At 47.0% G+C, this 19,855-nt stretch overlaps 1 long non-coding RNA gene across 1 annotated transcript; it reads right to left on the reverse strand.

Moving 5' to 3' along the window:
* Positions 1-9,831: 9,831 nt before the first annotated feature.
* On the reverse strand, positions 9,832-12,385 carry LOC118619298. The gene is made up of 3 exons (XR_004957152.1): positions 12,295-12,385; positions 11,227-11,376; positions 9,832-10,051 (listed from the first exon to the last, which is right to left on the reverse strand). It is a non-coding gene; the product is annotated as an uncharacterized LOC118619298 (long non-coding RNA).
* Positions 12,386-19,855: the final 7,470 nt, after the last annotated feature.

Raw genomic sequence — 19,855 nt, forward strand, 5'->3', positions numbered from 1 at the left:
AACAGGTATTCAAGCAAGTCCTTGTACACAAATGTTCATAGCAGCACGATTCCCATCATTGGCACATTCTGAGTCATTTGAGGCGTTGACACTTGTTGTATGTGAAGGACTGTCCATGCTATACATGGTGCCTGGCATCCTTGAACCTCACCCACTAGATACCGGTAGGCGTCTGTAATCATTTCCAAGCTCAACACTACCTTTAGCAGTTTTCCAAAGTCCCCTGGGGCTTTGCCACTGCCTGTGAGAACCACTGTTGGGACCAAATGTTCTATGACACAGGGAGTCAGTTGAAGCCAAGATTAGAATTTGCTTCTCTGCAACCCAAGCTGATGTTCTTTCCATGCAGAGTTTCCATCGTCCCCTAGAACCTTTAGGTGGGAAGAAGACACGTGGCAGGTCCCCATAACCTGATTCCCACCGCCAACTGGAGAGGATGAAAACACCCTCACTAGAATGTAGGCCACTCTTAGAAGAACATAATTTCCTAATTTTAATTTTACATAAGGCTCATGAGGACAGGGACTTTGAGTCTTGGTTATTTCTGAATTCCCCATGCCTGAAAAGTGCCTGTACTTAGTAGGTTTCACATATATTTGTTGAATGAATGAATGGGTGAATAGTATGTGGTCCTGTGGTACAAAGATTTTCTTTCTCCTCCCTGGGATGGGAAAGTGGACACGTTGCCCCTCGTATGAGCACGTTTTTTTGTTTGTTTGTTTTGTTTTGTTTTTTATCCTCCCTCAAGGACATTTTTCCATTTTTTGTTCAGGTAGAGTAGGAGGGGGAGAGAGGAACAGACAGAGAGAGAAACATCGACGTGAAGGGACACATCGAGTGGCTGCCACCCGCACGACTGACCAGAGCCGGGAACAAACTGCAACCGAGGTACATGCCCTTAGCGGGAACCGAACCCGGGTCTCTCGGGACCGCAGGCCGACGCTCTAATCGCTGAGCCAAACCGGCCAGGGCGAGCACGTTTTTTCATGGTAACTTTAGTTTGATTCATCTGTGTCCCCCAAGCACTCAACTCAGGGCCTGGTAAAATTCAAACTTTGTTGGGTCCCCAAGGAAAAGCTAGGAAGGAAGGGATGAGGCCATCTGTTTCTCTCTAAGGTGTGGGGAGATCTGGCTGCCACATCTGTCACCCATGCATCACCAGAGGTGATTGAAATGACCCCCCTCCTTGTTTCCATGCTTTTTTTGGTCCCCACTCAGAGGTATTCCTCCCTGATACTCTCACCACCCCGCCTGGCTGCTTCTCCATTCCTGGCTTCCGAATCTCCATTCCTGTTTGGTCATTAGTGAATACTTCGTATGGTTTGTTTGAGGAAATATTTCAAGTTAAGTTATAAAGGCAACTGCAAATGTCAGAACAGGGGCTGAGGCTCCTGGGGTGACACTGTTTCTTACAGTCACAGTTATTGTCTTGGGACAGATGGAGAAACTAAGGCACAAACTAAGAAATGAACTCAGACAAGAACGAGCCATAGAAACCGGTCTCCTGACTTCCAGACTCTGAAGGGATGTTTTGTTTGCTTTTGAGACGGAACATAGTGTATTTGAGCTGGGGCTGATGAGGGAGGATGCTGCTATTTCGGGCACGGTACTGGGGAAGTGAAGGCCGGGTTCCAAAGAGCTCTGGGTCCGAGAGTTTAAGAGGAATCCAAGCCTCAGTTCACAGGAGTAGCACTTACTTCAGGGAGAGAATGTTCAAATTGCCCTGCCCTGTCCTTCTCTGTCCCACCCACCCTAGCACTGCCCAAACACTGGCCACTGTTTTACCTTTTCCTAGAAAGGACCAGTGGGTATCTCAGCAAAACTCACAGAGCATAGTCTTTCGTAGGTTCTGGGCAGGCACTAACGTTTCCCACAGAGCATGGGCCCATGCCCTGGGAGGTCTGACTGCTATTTCCTGCTACATTTCTGATAAGCTGTGAATTCCTGTGCACGTGTGGGTTTTCACTTACGCCTTGCGTGTGGGTTTCTATGTGCCTGTTGGGTCTTTGTGGTATATCTGCTTGCTGCTCAAGGTGCGGACCGCAGACCAGCAGGATCAGCAGAGCTGGGAGCTGGAGAAATAGTGTCTCTGGCCCCATCGCAGACTTGCTGAATCAGAATCTGCAGGTGAAGGTTCTGTGCACCCTGAAGTTTGGCAGCCCCAGCGTATCTGCATTCTCGATCTGGGCCTTTAAAGGCACTCGTGTGTGTCTCTGTACGTGAGGGTGATGTGTCTCTTGTTCAAAGGGGGAGTATTTCCTGAGGGCTGACGGTATGCCAGGCACGCTGAAAGTTCTTAACACATCATTTATATCCTCTGCCTCATTTCATTTTCACAGAGGTCTGAGGGGGAAGCAGAGAGTGGGGTTGATTTGTGTTGAAAGCCTTAAAGATATCCCCAAACTTCTGACCCAGTACATTTTCTTCTAGGCGTCTGTCCGAGCAGAAAACTCTGAAATAAAGAAAATGTGATTCATGCACAAGCTTTTCAGCTACACGGAATTCACGGTAGAAACCAAGAACTGGTAATAAGTGGTTTGTCCTGTGGAGTTACAGAAATGACATTGCTTTGAAGTGAACAACAGTGTGGCCATTAGCTGAGTTCAGCTGAACAGTGTTCCCTGGGTGGCCCGCCCAGGCCAAGTTCACGCGGTGGAGAAGATCCTTGAGCCTGCTCAACACGCTGAACACCGCCCCTGCTCTCACGGGAGATACTTACGACATTCGTGTAACATCCGGAGATGGGGCTGTAACGTCGACCAGAACAGAGGCTGTGAAATCACACATACAGCATAAGAACAGTGAGGGGAAAAGTGCACTTGGATCGGAAAGAACAACCCACACCTTCCCGCCAGACAGGGAGGAGGAGGAGGTCAGTGACCTGCCTGGACTCCAGTCCTGTTAAAGCCGTGCCTTGTTCTCTGCATGAAGTGTTTCTTATTCTCCAGAGCTTGCAGGAGTCACAGTTTGAAAGGAACAAAAGGGATGCTTTGTGAGAGAATATCAATGCTAGCTCTTTTGTGGCGAGGATGGCTGTGCAAATTATGGGCACTTTGGGAAAATGTTTCTCTTTCTCTGTGTAGATTTAGACTACGCTTTCTCAGAGTTGTTTATCCTTCAGGGGTTGTGCGTCATAAATCTGCCTGTCTGTCATCTGATCCAACCAACACTCGCTGGACCCTCCGAAAAATAGATGATAATCTGCAGTTCACAAGACTAGCCGTGTTATGTCAGTGACCGCCCTGGATTATTCTGGGAAACTCAGATGCCAAAGACCTCACTAGCCCACCCCCTGCGCCACTGCAAGGGCTCTTCCAGAATGAGGGTCCCAGGCTCAGGGAAATACACTCCCAGGAGTGTCCCCATGTGTCAAGAAGGCCAAGCCCTCCTTCCTGAAAGGAGATAAACTTCTCAGTTCCACACAGAACACATGCTGAAAACATGGTGACAAGATTTTCTTTCTTTCTACTTTTCTTCTTTAATATTCTGACAGTGATCACTTTTTATATACTTATTTTTTTTGGGTACGTGCCCTTAGAGGGAACCGAACCTGGGACTCTCTGGTCCGAAGGCTGACACTCCAACCGCTGAGTCAAACTGGCCAGGGCAGTGATCACTTTTTCAAAAGTGAAATGCTTCCTAGTGAATTAAAACACTATTCAGAGTCCAGAAGTTACATTTGGTTCCTTTTTTTTTAAAGACGAATTTCTAAAGCAGTGTTAGGCTCACAGCTAAGTCAAGAGGAAAGTACAGAGATTTCCCACATACTCCCCACCCCACACAGGCTTAGCCTCTTCCACTATCAGCATTCCCCACAACTCATCAGTTGCAAGAACCCACACGGACACATCACTCTCAGCCAAAGTCCATAGTTGACATTAGCGTTCACCCTAGTGTGGCACATGCTATGGTTTCGGACAAATGCATGACATGTATACATCATTATAGTACGGTGCAGAGTAGTTTCACTACCCTAAAGATCCTCTGTGCCCCACCTACTCATCCCTCCTTCCTCAATAGTTGAAATCGTATAATATGTGGCCTTTTCAGATTGGTTTCTTTCACTTAGTAATACGCATTTACGATTTCTCCATGTCTTTTCATGGCTTGATAGCACATTTCTTTTTAGTGCTGACTATTCCATTGTCGGGAGGTACCATCATTTATTGTTCATACCTACCAAAGATCATCTTGGTTGCTTCCAAGTTTCGGCAACTAAGAACAAAGCTGCTGCAAACATCTGTGTGCAGTTTTTGTGTGGACGTAAATTTTCACCTCCTTTGGGTAAATACCAAGGAGTGTGATTGCTGAATTGTATAGTAAGAGTATGTTTAGGTTTGTAAGAAACTGCCATTCTGCATTCCAGCAGCAATATTGCTCCACAGACTCGCCAACATTTGCTGTTGTCAGAGTTCTGGCTTTCGGCCACTCTGACAGGTGTGTAGCGGTATCTCATTGTTGCTCATATTTGCATTTCCCTGATGACATATGATGTGGCGCATCTTTTCACACGGTGCTTTGCCATCTGTACTTTAGTGAGGTGTCTGTTAAATCTTTGGCCAAGTTTTTAAATCTGGTTGTTTTCTTATTGTTGAGTTGTAAGAGTTCTTTGTATATTTTGGATAACAGTCCTTTACCAGATGTGTTTTTTGCAAATATTTTCTCCTGGTCTGTGGCTTGTCTTATTCTCTTGACATTGCCTCCACAGAGCAGTTTTTCATTTTCATATATTTTTGGGTAAAGATCACTTTTAAAAAATGTTTTTATTGTCCGGTTGGTGTGGCTCAGTGGTTGAGCATCGACCCATGCACCAAGAGGCTGCCAGTTCAATTCCCAGTCAGGACACATGCCCAGGTTGTGGGCCCTATCCCCGGTGGGGGGCATGCAGGAGGTGCCCAGTTGATGTTCTCTCTCATCAATGTTTCTATCTCTCTCTCCCTCTCCCTTCATCTCTCTCTAAAATCAATAAAGAAAAAAATTTTAAATGTTTTTATTGATTTTTTTAAAGAGAGAGGAAGGGAGAGAGAGATAGAAACATGGATGTGAGAGAGATACATTGATGGGCTGCCTCCGGCACGCCCCCTACTGGGGATTGAGCCCGAAACCCGGGGATGTGCCTTGACCAGGGATCCAACTAGGACCTCTCAGTTCATGAGACAGTGCTCACTCAATCCACTGAACCACACTGCTGGGCTTACTTTTTTTCTTTAATCTTCGCCCGAGGATATATATATATTTTTCCTTTATTGACTTTAGAGAGAGAGGAAGGAAGAGGGAGAGAGAGCGATAGAAACATGGATGAGAGACAACACTGATTGGCTGCCTCTCGCATGCCTCCCACTGGGGATTTGGCCCACAACCTGGGCATGTGCCCTGACCGGGAATCGAACTGACAACCTCTTGGTGCATGGGTCAATGCTCAACCACTGAGCTACACCGGCCGGGCTCACCCGAGAATATTTTTCCCTTGATTTTTAGAAAGAGTGGAAGGGAGGAAGGGAGGAGGAGAGAGAAACATCAATGTGAGAGAGACACATCAATCGATTGCCTCCCACATGGCCCCGATCAGGGCTGAGGATCTAACCTGCAACCCAGGTACATGTCCTCAACCAGGAATCAAACCCAAGACCCTTCAGTGCACAGGCCGATGCTCTAACCACCAAGCACACTGGCCAGGGCATGATCACTTTGTATCATCGTCTTTAGGTCAGTTTCCCTGGGAAACAGTCTCAGAGGCCGAGCTTTCCGAGCAGGAGGCCCCCTGGGGCGCATCCTGAGGAGCAGCACCTGGGAGAGGTGAGAGAAGCCGAGCTGGAGAGGAAGGTGGATGTGATGCAGCTGCAACGAAGCCTCCGCCACTTTCATGGGGAGCCCTGGAGCTCGGGGGCCTTTCCGAGGTGTCCCTAATCAAACAAGGGAGCTAGGCCTTTGAACTTGAACATCAACCAGGCTGTGGGTACAGGTTGCCCTGGGAATGGGGTGTAACTTTGGCCCTGGAAACTCCCAGGGAGGGACTGCGTTGTGAGTGTCAGCCACCAGCGCGCCCAGCGACTGGCCCTGAGTGCCTCGGCCCTAACGGGGGATCCGGACAGCATCACTCTATACTCTGCAAAAAACCAAATGAGCTTGGAAATAAAGGAAAAGATTGTGGGGCTTGGAGATAAAGGATATTCAACTCCACCACTGACTTACTGTGTGACCTTGGGTACGTCTCTTTGGGCCTCAGTTTCCTCATCTGTACCCTAATTGGGATGCCCATAAGTCATAATCACCAAGTAAGCAGATGCCCTGGAAGCTGACCTCAGCGACTAGAGACAATGGGGCTGAGGCGGGGCTGAAAGGGAAGCTCTAGTCACAGGGAGTTCATAGGACTAGATGGGTGACCATTCTACTGGGACTGTCCCTCAAGGTGTTTCTATGAATCATCAACTTGTGAAAGAGCAGAACAAAGTGGGACCTGAATCATCCTTTCATCATGTAAATGAGGAGTCAAGGAACGTGCCCGTGGTCACAGACCGAGTCAGCAGCAGACTGAGAAATCAACCTCTCAGTTCTTGAAACCTGGCCAGCGATTTCTCAATGCTCCCATGTTGCCTGTGCCTTGAGAGACTGAATCAAGGTTTGTTTTGGTTGGGACAAAGAGGTGTCCCCTCAAGCTCACTTCCATGATAGGAGACCTATTTGAAAAGAGTCAGGACGAAAGAAAATTTCCCTCACCCTCTTCTTTAAAAAGGAGAGACCAAGGGACCAGAAAGAGATTTGCGCACAGAACTCTGCGGTCAGCTTGGGACGGCTTTCAAATGTAGCCGGAGTGTTGGAAGGGCCGGTGCTGTCCTAGCACAGTAAGGTTAGAATTAAGGGACCCATGCGATAAGATCAGACTCCTTCATATAGACGTTGGAGGCTTTCAGGGAAAAGTAATCTTGAGGTTCAAATATTTGACTTTCAATAAGCTACTTGAGAGTAAGCTGGAGCCGGAGTGGGAGACGGTGACCCTTTTCCTCTTGCTCCACCAAAAAGATGACTTTCTCTCTCCTCTTCTGGACCCCACCGCTCCAGCACACAGAACCAATGCCGCTGGAAGCTGCGCTCATCCTCCACCCAACGCCAGAGGCATATGTAAGAGAACCGTGCTTGATCGTCAGTGGACCTGGAGAGTGACGACCGCTTATTTATACTTATTTATACGTGGTATTCCTGGAGTGAGGTTTCCGATTCCTCTGCTTTCACTTCCCACCCCGAACTCCACCCAAAGATGGACCAGAGACAAACACTTCCATGTGGGACCCGTGATGAAATGAAGCATCACGTAGAGCTCAAGGGCAGGAAATACAGCCAGACCACAGAGTGGATTCCAAACGGGGGTCAGGACTGCATTATTCATGTAGCAAACAAATTCCAGCTCTCAGTGGCTTAACACAAGAAGAATTTATTTCTTGCTCATGGCATAGTCCCAAGCAAGTGGGGAGGAGAAGCTGGGATCCACACAGAAATGCAGGATCCCTGGCTGCTTCCATCCACGTTCCTCTAGTCCCTTCCATGCACCGGCATGGAAGAGAAGTTTGATGGGCCAGGGCCAGAATTTGGACACATCACTCCCACTCATGGACCAAAGCCCAGTCATGTAGCTACACTTAAATTCAGTCTAGCTGTGTGCCCAGGAAAGAGCGGGGACCGTGGATGCGGGGGGACGCTAAGGTTAGTTGTCTGTAGGTCTCTCCACTCTGCTTCAGAGCCACGTCATTCTCTGTCCCTACCGGCCAGATTCGTGCTGTTAGCCGTGCTCCTGGCCCCCAGGGGTCTTCTAGCATAAAGAGCTCCCACTGCAAACCATTCGCTCGAACATTTCTCCAATCTGAAAACTCGATGTCCAGTTCTGTACCGTAGCCAGTGGGTACTGAGGATTCCTCGTGTCAGCAGGATGGGTTTTGAGTTTCTGTCTCTTGCCCTCCACGTGCGGCTTTTAGAAGAAGAAAAGATCAGAAAGATTTGTTTTACCCTGGCATTTGATACTAGGAGCCCCTAGCGAGGGTGTTACATCTTTCTCTTGTTTTCACGTGATACATCCTGAAGCTAAAGCAGCAGTCTCCTTGGCCAGCACTGCCAGCTTCTTTCAATTCCCCTTCAGAGGGACCCGTCAGCCTGCATTTGGTGCGTGTCCTCTGGTGCGTCCCCACAACAGCGGGCTGTTTCATGTGATTTTATTTTTTGTTTATTTTTATTTATTTATTTATTTTTTTATCCTCACCCGAGGATATTTTTCCATTTTTTGTACAGATAGAGTGGGAGGGAGAGAGAGGAAGAGATAGAGAGAGAGAGAAACATCGACGTGAAAGGGACACATCGAGTGGCTGCCACCCGCACGACCAACCAGGGCCGGGGACAAACTGCAACCGAAGTACGTGCCCTTAGCGGGAACCGAACCCGGGTCTCTCCGGACCGCAGGCCGACGCTCTAACTGCTGAGCCAAACTGGCCAGGGCTGTTTCATGTGATTTTAAAATACATATGAAGCCCTGGCCAGTTTGGCTCAGCGGTTGAGCGTTGACCTGCGGACCAGAGAGTCCCAGGTTTGGTTCCCGCTAGGGGCACGTACCTCAAAAAATAAAAAATAAAAAAAAATAAATAAAATATATGAATATTTCATACTACATATTTATATCAGCAATCTGATTTTCCCAGCAGTTTTTTTTTTATGGTAATATGTCTCCTTGTTGATTCATACAAATTTATTTTAATTTTTCTATAGCATGCCAAGGTATGAAAATGTAACCATTTCACCCATGAAGACCCTGTAGGTTGGTTTCCATTTTGGATTCTTTGGAACAATGTTATAATAAGCATCCTACTACGCATATATGTTCGCACTGGGCAATGTTTTGTCTTGCCTGTATGTCTGGAAGGAAAATTGCTAAAAGATTCATGTGTGTTTTTGTTTTATTAGGTGTCACCCACCGTTCTTCTAAGTGCCTGGACCATGTACATTTCTATCAGCGAACCACCTGAGTCTCTGAGAGTTTCTATGGTAGACTTTTCATTCTTGTCATTCTGATGGATGGAAAAGAGCGTCTCTGGTTGTTTTAATTGGCTTGTTCCTCGTAACTAGCGAGTTGGAGTTCTCTGTTCCCGTCGGCCCCCAGTTACAATGAAACCTCTCCGCTGACTGCTCCTCTGGTCACGGTCTTTTTCTGTAAGAGCTTGGCTATTTTTCTTACTGATTTTTTTTTTTTTTTTATCCTCACCTGAGGACATTTTTCTATTTTTGGTTCAGGTAGAGTGGGAGGGAGAGAGAGGAACAGAGAGAGAGAGAGAAACATCGATAGGAAAGGAACACATCGAGTGGCTGCCACCCACACGACCAACCAGGGCCGGGGACAAACTGCAACCGAGGTACATGCCCTTAGCGGGAACCAAACCCGGGTCTCTCTGGACCGCAGGCCGACACTCTAACCGCTGAGCCAAACCGGCCAGGGCTTTCTTACTGATTTGTAAAAATTCTTCACATATTTTTCACTCTATTTTTATATCAGTTATCATTACCCCAAATATTCACTTCAAAGCTATCATTTATTTTTAACCTCTTTTGTGTTTATACTTTATGTTGATACAGTCAAATGTACCTATTATTTTCTTCCTTCTTTGTGCCTTGCTTAAGGAAACCTTTTTATCCTGAGATAAGTCTAGCATTTATTGAGCTGGACTCCAAACTTCTTCTTTCTACTTCACAGGTGTGGGAGGAACTCCATACATGCAGACATTTCGTTCTCCGTCTCCACCCATCATACTCAATGAGTCAAAGAAGATGGAAACAGAGAAAACTTTGTACGTTTATTTATTCACTCATCAACAAACATTTCCTTTGTGCCAAGCTTCACGTTGGATGCGGAGGGTATGTAGATAAAACAGGTCACACCTTTACCCTCAAGGAGGTATCGGTCACACAGACACGTCTTCATCACGGTACTCTCATTTTCTCCGGGCGTGGGGGATAAGGAATCCCCAGACCACACATACCAGGAAGTCCTAGCCTTAGTGACCTGACAAGAATAAATCTGCAAAAAGAAAATAAAACAGAGCCTCAGCACAGGAACAATCCGAGTGACCCTTACATCCTTCCCACCGGGATGGGCCTCCTGCCGCCGGGCCCTACGTCTCTTGGGTTAAGTAGAGAGAGCGCATGGTGCTGGTCTGAGGTCTAGGAATCACGGACAAATCCAGGCTCTTCGCTGACTCTTGGCTTCAGTCTTCCCTCTGGTAAGATTAGGACACCGGGCCAGAGGACCCTGCCAAGGCCTCTGTGTTTGTGCACCGAGCTAGGGTCTCCTGTGGTTCCAGGTGACCCAGCCATTGAGGCCACAGCCACAGCGTACGGCCTCAGTGCACGCAGCAGCTCCAGTCTTCTTTGGTTTTTATTTTTTAGCATAAGACCTAGCTTTACTGAGTCATTATTATTTACAATTTATGTGTCAGATATCGTACTCAGAATTTTATTCATAGTACTATCTCACTTAATCTTTGCCAAGCTTTTATAAGTTATTATAAAATCATCAGCCTCATTTTGCAGACAAGGAAACTGAGGCTCAGGGAGGTTAAGTCTCTTGCCCAGCTTTTATAGCCGGTACGTGAAAGGGTCAGGTTTGTCTGACCGCCAAGCACTTGCCATAAACCACAGAGCTGGACAACCTACTAATTAGGTTTTTTTTTTTTAAATTGTGGTAAGGCGCACATAACATAAAATTTGCCATCTTAATCATTTAAAATGTTTTCAATTACAGTTTACTTTCAATATTATTTTGTACTGGGTTCAGAGCACCCCCAGTCTTAAAAAGCACTTTTACATTTAGTATTTCAGTGGATACAATTGCATCCATTTCACAGATGGGGAAACTGAGGCTACGAAAGATACAATCAGTCGTTCACAGTCACCCAATCAGTCAGAGGCAGAGATGATATTACAAGACAGAACTCTGTCCCCTTTTCATGGCTCCCTCCCCCTGGCTCATTCCAAGAATCCTTCCCTCCCAAGACCCAGCACTCCCAATCACAGGTGACCCTGGGGACTTCCTGTTTCAAGAACTGGGGGTAAACGGTGTTGACAGGCAGAAGATCTGCTTGGTGGTGGGAGGTATGGGGAGATGCCAAGCACCCTCCTTTGCATGGAAGGGCACCAGGAGGCTGAGGCTGCATTACGATGTGGGGAGATGTGGATCTTTCCAGATCCTCTTACCTCACACTGGCTTGACGCATACGTTCCCACACATTCCCTTGCAGCACTTGAGGCCGTTCAGGCAGTGGCTGTCATTCAGGCACTTGTTTGGGGGGTTGAGCATCATACATTGGCCAGTGACCACGGGACACTTCCCAGGATTGACCTTAACTGGTGAGGAAAAAGCCATAATTCAGAGCTTCCACCCAAGCTGCCATCCCCATCTCTATCCCATGTGTGGAAATCAGGTCTGCCCCCACCCCAGTTGGCACTTTCCTGGGCATACAGAGGGGCAGGCTCCATGTCTAGCTTTTTCTGAAGAGTAACAACAAAGAAGGGAGAAGGAGCTGAATCTGAGTCATGACCACATTCCTGGATGAGGAATCAGCTTCCCAGGAGAGGAGAGAAAACCTAACCCTGGTGGCTGATCCCCAAAGAAGGGAGAGAGCAGTTAGGATTTCAGTTTCAGGTGTGAGGCAGTGCCAACCTCAGCCAAGTACTCAGCCAAGAGGGCGTCAATGGCCCGGAAAAGAAGATACAGATTGTGGTGTGCTGATAAATGTTGTAAGAGGTAACCTCTGTAGCATTTGCCAATTTCCCTGGTGTAAATACTCCCACCGTGATTGATTTCAAGCTAATAATGTGATGTCAACTAGCTTGTAAAAGGCTTGAAAATTTACCAGTTGGCCATTGCAAACCAGGATAAGCCAGCTCCAGGACAGGGCTGCAGAGAGCTCATTAGGTATTCCTGGCCCAGGGCGAGGGAGAGATACGCCCTGGCTGGGAGGGAAGCCCAGAGGGGCAGTTATCAAGAGGGACAACTCATCAGAGATTGAAGAAAAGATAGTGGACAATAGAGAGATAGAAAAAGTGAAAGTGACCGTCGAAAAAGCTATGAGAGAAAAATTTGGAAAGGTGAGCCAAAGGGGATCTAGATGGTGCAACAGAGGAAAAAGCCAACAGGAGAGAAAGAAGCTTGGCATTTGGGGCCGTGGGCCGGATCCTGGGAAAGATGACTTCCAGGTCAGCCTGGGCTGAAAGGAGCCACCACTAACCTACACCTGGATAGCCTGAGAGACTCCAACTCACCTTTGCTAGCACCTTCCACAGCCGAGGACGCCAGGATGCCGAGGGCCAGGAGCACCACGAAGGCCATGAGGCTGTTCAACTTCATGGTGGGGGCAGGTGAGGCTGTGATGGTCAGTGTCAGCTGCCTCTCTTATACCTCTCGCAGTGGGTGTGAACCCACCAGACTCGCCCTGGCCCTCCCGCTGCTGTTTCGTAAGCAGGGAAATTAGGCAAAGATAGTGACCTCGCTGACCAGAGGGCGGTGGCTCTTCTCGAACCCAGGCAAAAGCCTGAGGCCCAGGGAGGGAAATGAAGAACTTGGAGCGGGAGGTGTCACGGGGCTGGCCAGGAAGCCACTCTGGACCACGTTAGGGGATGCTTTGGAGTGGGTGGGGGAGGGAAAGGAGGAGAGGAAGGGCAGAACAGAAGGAAGTTACAAAGGATGTCTTAGAAACCTGAAACAGTCACCAAGGCGCAGCAGTGACATCTCAGTGTTCCCAGACCACCTCACACTCCAGGACTCTTGGGGATTACCCAGGGCCACTCCCTTCCTTAAACTTCCGGTGACACGTTTGTCCTCATTCTCTCCTGACTCGTTTCAATGTGATACCTGCAGTTGCAGGGACTCTGCAGTCACGAGGAGGTTTCTTAAAGAATCCTCATTACACGGCAGATGGAGTGGGGATGTCAGTACCCGACCAGGTCACGCAGAGGGATTTGAGTAATGAGGGTGTGAGAACACGGACAGAGTACACGCCCTCCTAAGCGGAGGTGAAGCAAATCACATGTGAGCCATTTTCCCTGAGATGAACTGACAGGCGAGCAGCCGAACAGCCGGGTGGGGAAGGCGTGGGAAGGGCGAGCCGTGAACACGCCGGGGAGTCTCCCACGCCCCGAAGTAGTCCCACTGCTCTCCCAGGGTTGCAATAGGTTCTCTTTCGCTGAGATTCACTGAGCGCGAGAAGTTCAGATGAAACGATTCTAAATAGCAAGGGAAAGACTATTAAGACGAAATAAAAGAAAAATGCATCGGATTCAGAAGATATAATGTAGGGGAGAAAAGAGGGACCCCCCGACCCCCTTGAGGCTGGCGACAGAAGATCCCAGAGTGACAGGTGAGGACAGGAATTGCAGGGCCACCAGCCCAGACTGGAGCAGGTCGGGGGGCTCTAGGAAATCCATCTAGAATTAGTAGAACGCTGGATGCATATGGCTACATGGAGAGCAGATTTGGGTCACTGGTGAAGAGCTTGTGTTGCAGCAGTGGTGGGATATATAAAACCAAGCATTTCATTTCAGAGAAAATAAACAAGTTGTGTCAAGAGGACAAGTAGTATAGCTTATTACACAGTTGGCTGCCATAGTGTGTACGTAGTCATGGTGCAGAGCTAATCGAAATGATCACATAACTTAATTTCCCCCTTTTGTTTATTTATTTTTATTTATTTGTAATTGTTGAAAACGTTACAGATGCTCCCTTTTTTTCCTCATTGATCCCCTCCTCCCCTCTCCCACCCTGTTCCTTCTTTCTCCAACCTAATGTCTGTGTCCATTGGTTGCGCATATATGCATATAAGTTCTTTGGTTTATCTCTTCCCACCCCTCCCATCCCCCATCTCTCTGAGGTTTGTCAGTCTGTTCCCTACTTCCATGATACTGGATTTATTTTGGTCGACAGCTTATTTTGTTTATGATGTTCCACAAATAAGTGAGATCATGTGATATTTGTCTTTCTCTGATTGGCTTATTTTACTTAGCATAATACTCTCCAGTTCTCTCCATGTAGTCTCAAAGGATAAGAGATCTCTCTTTCTTACAGCTGCACAGTATTCCATTGTGTATATGTACCACAGCTTTTTTGTCCACTCATCTACTAATGGGCTCTTGGGCTGTTTCCAGATCTTAGCTCTTGTAAATAGTGCTGCTATGAACATAAGGGTGCCTATATTCTTTCTGATTGATGTTTCAGGCTTCTTAGTATATATTCCTAGAAGTGAAATCACTGGGTCAAATGACAATTCCAACTTTAATTTTTTTAAGAAACTCCATACTGTTTTCCATGGTGGCTGCACCAGTCTGCATTCCCACCAGCAGTGAACTAGAGTCCCCTTTTCTCCACACCCTCACCAGCACTTGTTGTTTGAGGATTTGTTTTTGGCTGCCATTCGGGCAGGTGTGAAGTGATATCTCATAATCATTTTCATTTGAATCTCTCTGATGATTAGAGATGTTGAGCATTTTTTCATGTCTCTTGGCCATATGTATGTCCTGTTTATCACATAACTTTAATGGGAGGGAGGGGATGGAAGAGTGAACCTATATGCTAGAGGTGTAGGGAGGAAAGAGGTGGACAAAAACCTCATTTTAAATCATGGGAAGTGGCCCGGCCAGTGTGGTTCAGTGGATTGAGCATCATCCCATGAACTGAGAGGTCCTAGTTTGATTCCAGTCAGGGCACATACCCAGATTTCAGGCTTGATCCCCAGTAGAGGGTGTGCAGGAGGCAGCCAATTGATGTCTCTCATCAATGTTTCTGTCTGTCTCTCTCCCTTCCTCTCTATCTAAAAATCAATTAAAACATATATTAAAAATTTTTTTTTTCTTTATTGACTTTTAGAGAGAATAGAAGGGAGAGGGAGAGGGGGAGAGAGATAGAAACATTGATGAGAGAGAACATCGATTGGCCGCCTCCTGCATGCTCCCCACTGAGAATCTGGCCCACAACCTGGTCATGTGCCCTGACCAGGAATCAAAATGGTGACCTGTTGGTGCATTGGTCGATGCCCAATTACTAAGCCACACTGGTTGGGCATAAAAACATTTTAAATCATGGGAAGTCAATAGTTTATATCTAAAACTGAAAAGTCAAGATGTGACATTACATGACTACTTAGGGACAGGGCGGTAACTGCCACTATGATCAGCTGAATGGTTTCTTCTTGGCGGAGGGGTCGTGTGTGGGGGCTGGTAAGCAACTGTTGTTTTTTATAACAACTTCTGTAAAACTATGTGACTCTTTAGTCTATCTGTATGTATGACTTTTAAGAAAATGTTTTTATTGAATTTTTAGAGGAAGGGAGAGAGAGAGAAACATGTGAGAGAGATACATCAGTCATTTGCCTCATGCACGCCCCCTGCTGGGGATGAAGCCCACAACCCCAGGCATGTGCCTTGACTGGGAATCAAACCCCGACTTCTCAGTCCATGGGACGGTTCTCAATCCACTGAGCCACACCAGCTGGGCTATCTATATGTATAACTTTGATAAAATAAAATAAAATATTTAAAAAGAAAGCCTATTATTTCTATTATTTCACTTACCTCACATGATGATGTACAATCACCCAGGTAAGTCACTATGCATTCTTCTTCTTCTTTTTTTAATCCTCACCCAAGGACATTTTTCCATTTTTTATTCAGACAGAGCGGGAGGGAGAGAGAGGAAGAGAGAGAGAGAGAGAAACATAGACGTGAAAGAGACACGTCAAGTGGCTGCCACCCGCACAACCAACCAGGCCGGGGACAAACTGCAACCGAAGTACATGCCCTTAGCGGGAACCAAACCCGGGTCTCTCCGGACCGCAGGCCGACGCTCCAACCGCTGAGCCAAACCGGCCAGGGCTATGCATTATTCTGAGGACAGGATTCTTCTCTCTCTGTTTCTCTCTTTCTGTCTCTCTTCATTCTTCTTTCTGTAAAAAATCAATTTAAAGAAAGAAAAAAGAAAGCCAGATAGACACAGACAGGGAATGAGATGAAGAATAAAAACAAAGAAAATGTCAAAAATGAGAGTGAACCAAAGTATAACGTGGCTAGAATGAGGGTGGGAGACAGAGCTGTCCTGTCAAAGGATAATTTCAGGTGGCCCAGGCACACTCCCAGATGAAGCCTCTTTAAATACTTTGGTCCCTATTTGCCAGGGTTCTCCTTCCTGGAATGCCCAGTGCAAGACCTTGATTGAGCTCTGGCCGTAGAAAAAGAAGAGCTCGCCCCGGCCGGTTTGGCTCAGCGGTTAGAGCGTCGGCCTGCGGTCCGGAGAGACCCGGGTTCGGTTCCCGCTGGGGGCGCGTACCTCGGTTGCAGTTTGTCCCCGGCCCTGGTCGGTTGTGCGGGTGGCAGCCACTCGATGTGTTCCTTTCACATCGATGTTTCTCTCTCTCTCTCTCTGTTCCTCTCTCTCTCTCTCCCACTCTACCTGAACAAAAAAATGGAAAAATGTCCTTGGGTGAGGATAAAAAAAATAAAAATAAAAAATAAATTAAAAAAAAGAAAGAAAAAGAAGAGCTCACCCCCAAGGTCACCAGGAATTGCTCCCTCTCTGAACCAGCTGAGGGGCTCGGGCTCCTCTGAGCGGTGACTTTAATCCAAGCACTGTCTTTCAGCCTGGCTGACCCTTTCTTAGTATTGTACTGTGTTCTGAGACTCTTCCTCCACAACCCTCCATCCTTCCCTCCTCCTTCACTGGAGTCAACCCTGCGTTGTGGTCTGAGGGTTCTCCTGGGCTCTCCTTATCCCCTCATTTCCTGTTGTTCCCTCATAGGCATCTCCCCAATAAACTCTTCATTATCTACTCTTGTCTTGACACCCACTTTGCAGAGGTCCCAAATGAACCCCCTCACCATTTCATTTGTTTGGAATCGTTCAGGCAATGAAGGGAAAGAAAGTGGGGAGGCAGAAGAAGATTAGGAAAAGAAAAAAAACGGGTTGTTGTTTTTTTTCCTAGTAGCTATTACTATCAAATAAAGATGGTAATTAGATTCCATTAGAAACATGTGAGGTTTCTATTTTATTTAAGTGACAATGTTTATCATAGTCCTAAAATTTTATTACTGGCAACTATGTAAGTTATGGTGAAAATATTATATGTCAATTTAAAACATTCTAGGGAATATGTAGTTTTTTTAAAAAAAAATTGTATAAAGATGTATGATTCAAACAGAAATAAATTTTTTTAAGATCACGCGCCACGACCTGAAATCTCTGTGTGATCTTTAATCAAGACAGATTCACGTAGCAGAAAGTGAGAAAATACAAAGCTAAATAATACTTCATTATTGAGCAGATTAAGGGTTCAACTCCCAAACGAAGAGTTAAAATAGTTAAGCTGGGCAACAGACAAGACTTTCTTTTCCTGATCTATGATGGCCTAAATTTTAAACCCTATAGTAACCTAGGACCAAGGCACTGTCTTTCTCCATTTCTAACCCTAAGTCCCAAATCTGGTCGTAGGTCATAGGACTCCTAAGTGGAAAGGCCACCAGCAGAGCCGCAGAGAAAAGGCAGCAGAAAACCTTGCTCCTCCATCTCAGAGTAATGTGCACACCTCCCATGGGACCCAAACACAGCAAACGTGACTTGAAATGCCCCGGGGCCCAAGGTCAGATTTTGGAGTCAGAAATCTGCCCAACAGGCAACCTGAGTGTGAGAAGATGCAGAAACAGAACACAGAAAAGTAAGCACAGGAATTGATCAAAACGATACAGAAAACAGCACCCCCATCCCTTTTTAACAAACCCTAAAAGATCTTCCCCAAAAGCTGAAGTCAGAGAGATCCAGCAGTTATTGATTTTCACGCACAGTGTTTTGAAACATATAGCACTTTATTTCTTTGTGTTGTTTCCATATTAAGCATTGATTGCACTCTGATGAAAGGAAGTCTCGGGTCTGAGAAGAACATGGAAGAATTGGAGACCAGTTATCCGCGTCTACCTGTGCTACCAGTCTTCTCGGCCTGGTTAGGGAGGGGTTCTACCTGGGGAGAAAAGACGGGGTCAGATATAGGCGCATATGGCAGGGGCCACCGACTGTCCCAAGAGCACGGCGGCCTGAATCCTGCTAGGTACCCTTCTCCCAGGAGCACTAAGAGTCAGGGCCTAGGGATTGGGAATTCTAGGCAAGCTGTCCTAAGGAATTATATAATCTTATCCTTTATTGCACAATTTAAATGTGAAGAGGAAAGGAACTCATTATTATAAGCCTGGAACTAAAAAACAAGGGCAGCCCTGGCCGGTTTGGCTCAGCGGTTAAGGGGTCGGCCTGCGGTCCAGAGAGACCCAGGTTCAGTTCCCGCTAAGGGCATGTATTTCGGTTGCAGTTTGTCCCCGGCCCTGGTTGGTCGTGCGGGTGGAAGCCACTCGATGTGTCCCTTTCACGTGGATGTTTCTCTCTCTCTTCCTCTCTCCCTCCCATTCTATCTGAACAAAAAATGGAAAAATGCCCTCGGGTGAGGATAAAAAAATAATAATAATAATAAAAAAAAACAAGGGCAATTGAAAAGAGTCATAATAAACATTCAGTAACCGTCCGGGAGCCCGGAGATCTCATCCAGAAGTCGCAGCCGTTCACAGAACGGCGGAGCCCACTGCACTGAAGTGAACTGTGCATCTGGTGAGGACAGAGGTCTCTGGCTGTCCTTAAGGCACATTTTTCAGGGCATATTTTTAAACTGTGAAAGCTCTGATCTCAGTGATTTGCAAGGGCACTGGCGGTTCTCAGCTCCCTCTGGGCACCTGGTTCCCTGGGAACGTTTCTGGGCAGTGACGGGCAGCTGCCAGGCTTCTTACCTCATTTCTCCCTGAGCGACGGCTCCATACACTGACGTCTACAGTTGTAGAAACAGCACTTCTTGGCGTTCTTGCAGCCCTTATCGAACTTGCACATAGGAAACATTGTGAAAGGGCAACCAACAAAGAACTCTGGGCAGTGTCCGGGTTTGTCCACAGCTGAGGAGCGAGGCCACAGGGTGAGTTGGGGGCACCTGGGCATCGTTCCTGGGCATCTGTCCTAGCTCGTCCCATGAACTCCTCTGAGGAAACGTTCCCCTCCCCGACCACACGCAGGAATGCCTCGCCCTACACGCACCCTTTCTCTTTGTTCCAGGCTGTGCTGTGTGGAGGCAGAGGAGGAGGAAGACCACGGTCAGTACGGAGAAGCCACTCTGCTTCATCTTGCAAGAAAAGCCTGTGGGTGAACGTTGTGGCTGAATCTATTTGTATCGGCTATGGCAGGGGCCCGCCGACAGGGGGAGCTGTAGTCCCCATGGCCAAGGATCAGAAGTGCCTTCATTTGACCTTTCTTCTCTGCTGTTCCTTTCGCTGCGCCCAGGAAGAAGCGCTGTAATAAGCTCTGGGGTTGAACTCTGGGAGCCCATAAGTGCTTCCTCTTTTTCAGGGAGCGTCAAGGCTGGCCTGGCCCTTCCTAATTCTTACTTTATACGGTGGACTTTGAGGTAATGGGAGGGAATTGTCTTTCCCAGGGCATTTCTCAGGTCTGACATCTCCGCTTCTCACTATGTATCCGGAACAATTGAAACCATACTCCTCCCAACAGATTTCATAAATGGGTCCATTTGAAGAGTTTACTTTCAATAAATGGGCGTTTGAAACACACAAAGGCACCAAGACAAGGCGAGATAATGAGCCAAGATCATTCCCAGACTTGGGACTATATTGTGAACTGCAGAGACACAAATTTAAATTGTGTGATGAATATTTTCTGCTTTACCTCTTGTCTTTAGGTCTCCATGACTTTGTTTATTTTTAAATATGTTTTTACTGATTTTTTTAGAGAGAGAGGAAGGGAG

This window comes from Molossus molossus, unplaced genomic scaffold (assembly GCF_014108415.1).
Source record: "Molossus molossus isolate mMolMol1 unplaced genomic scaffold, mMolMol1.p scaffold_m16_p_6, whole genome shotgun sequence".
NCBI classification, from domain to species: Eukaryota; Metazoa; Chordata; class Mammalia; order Chiroptera; family Molossidae; genus Molossus; species Molossus molossus.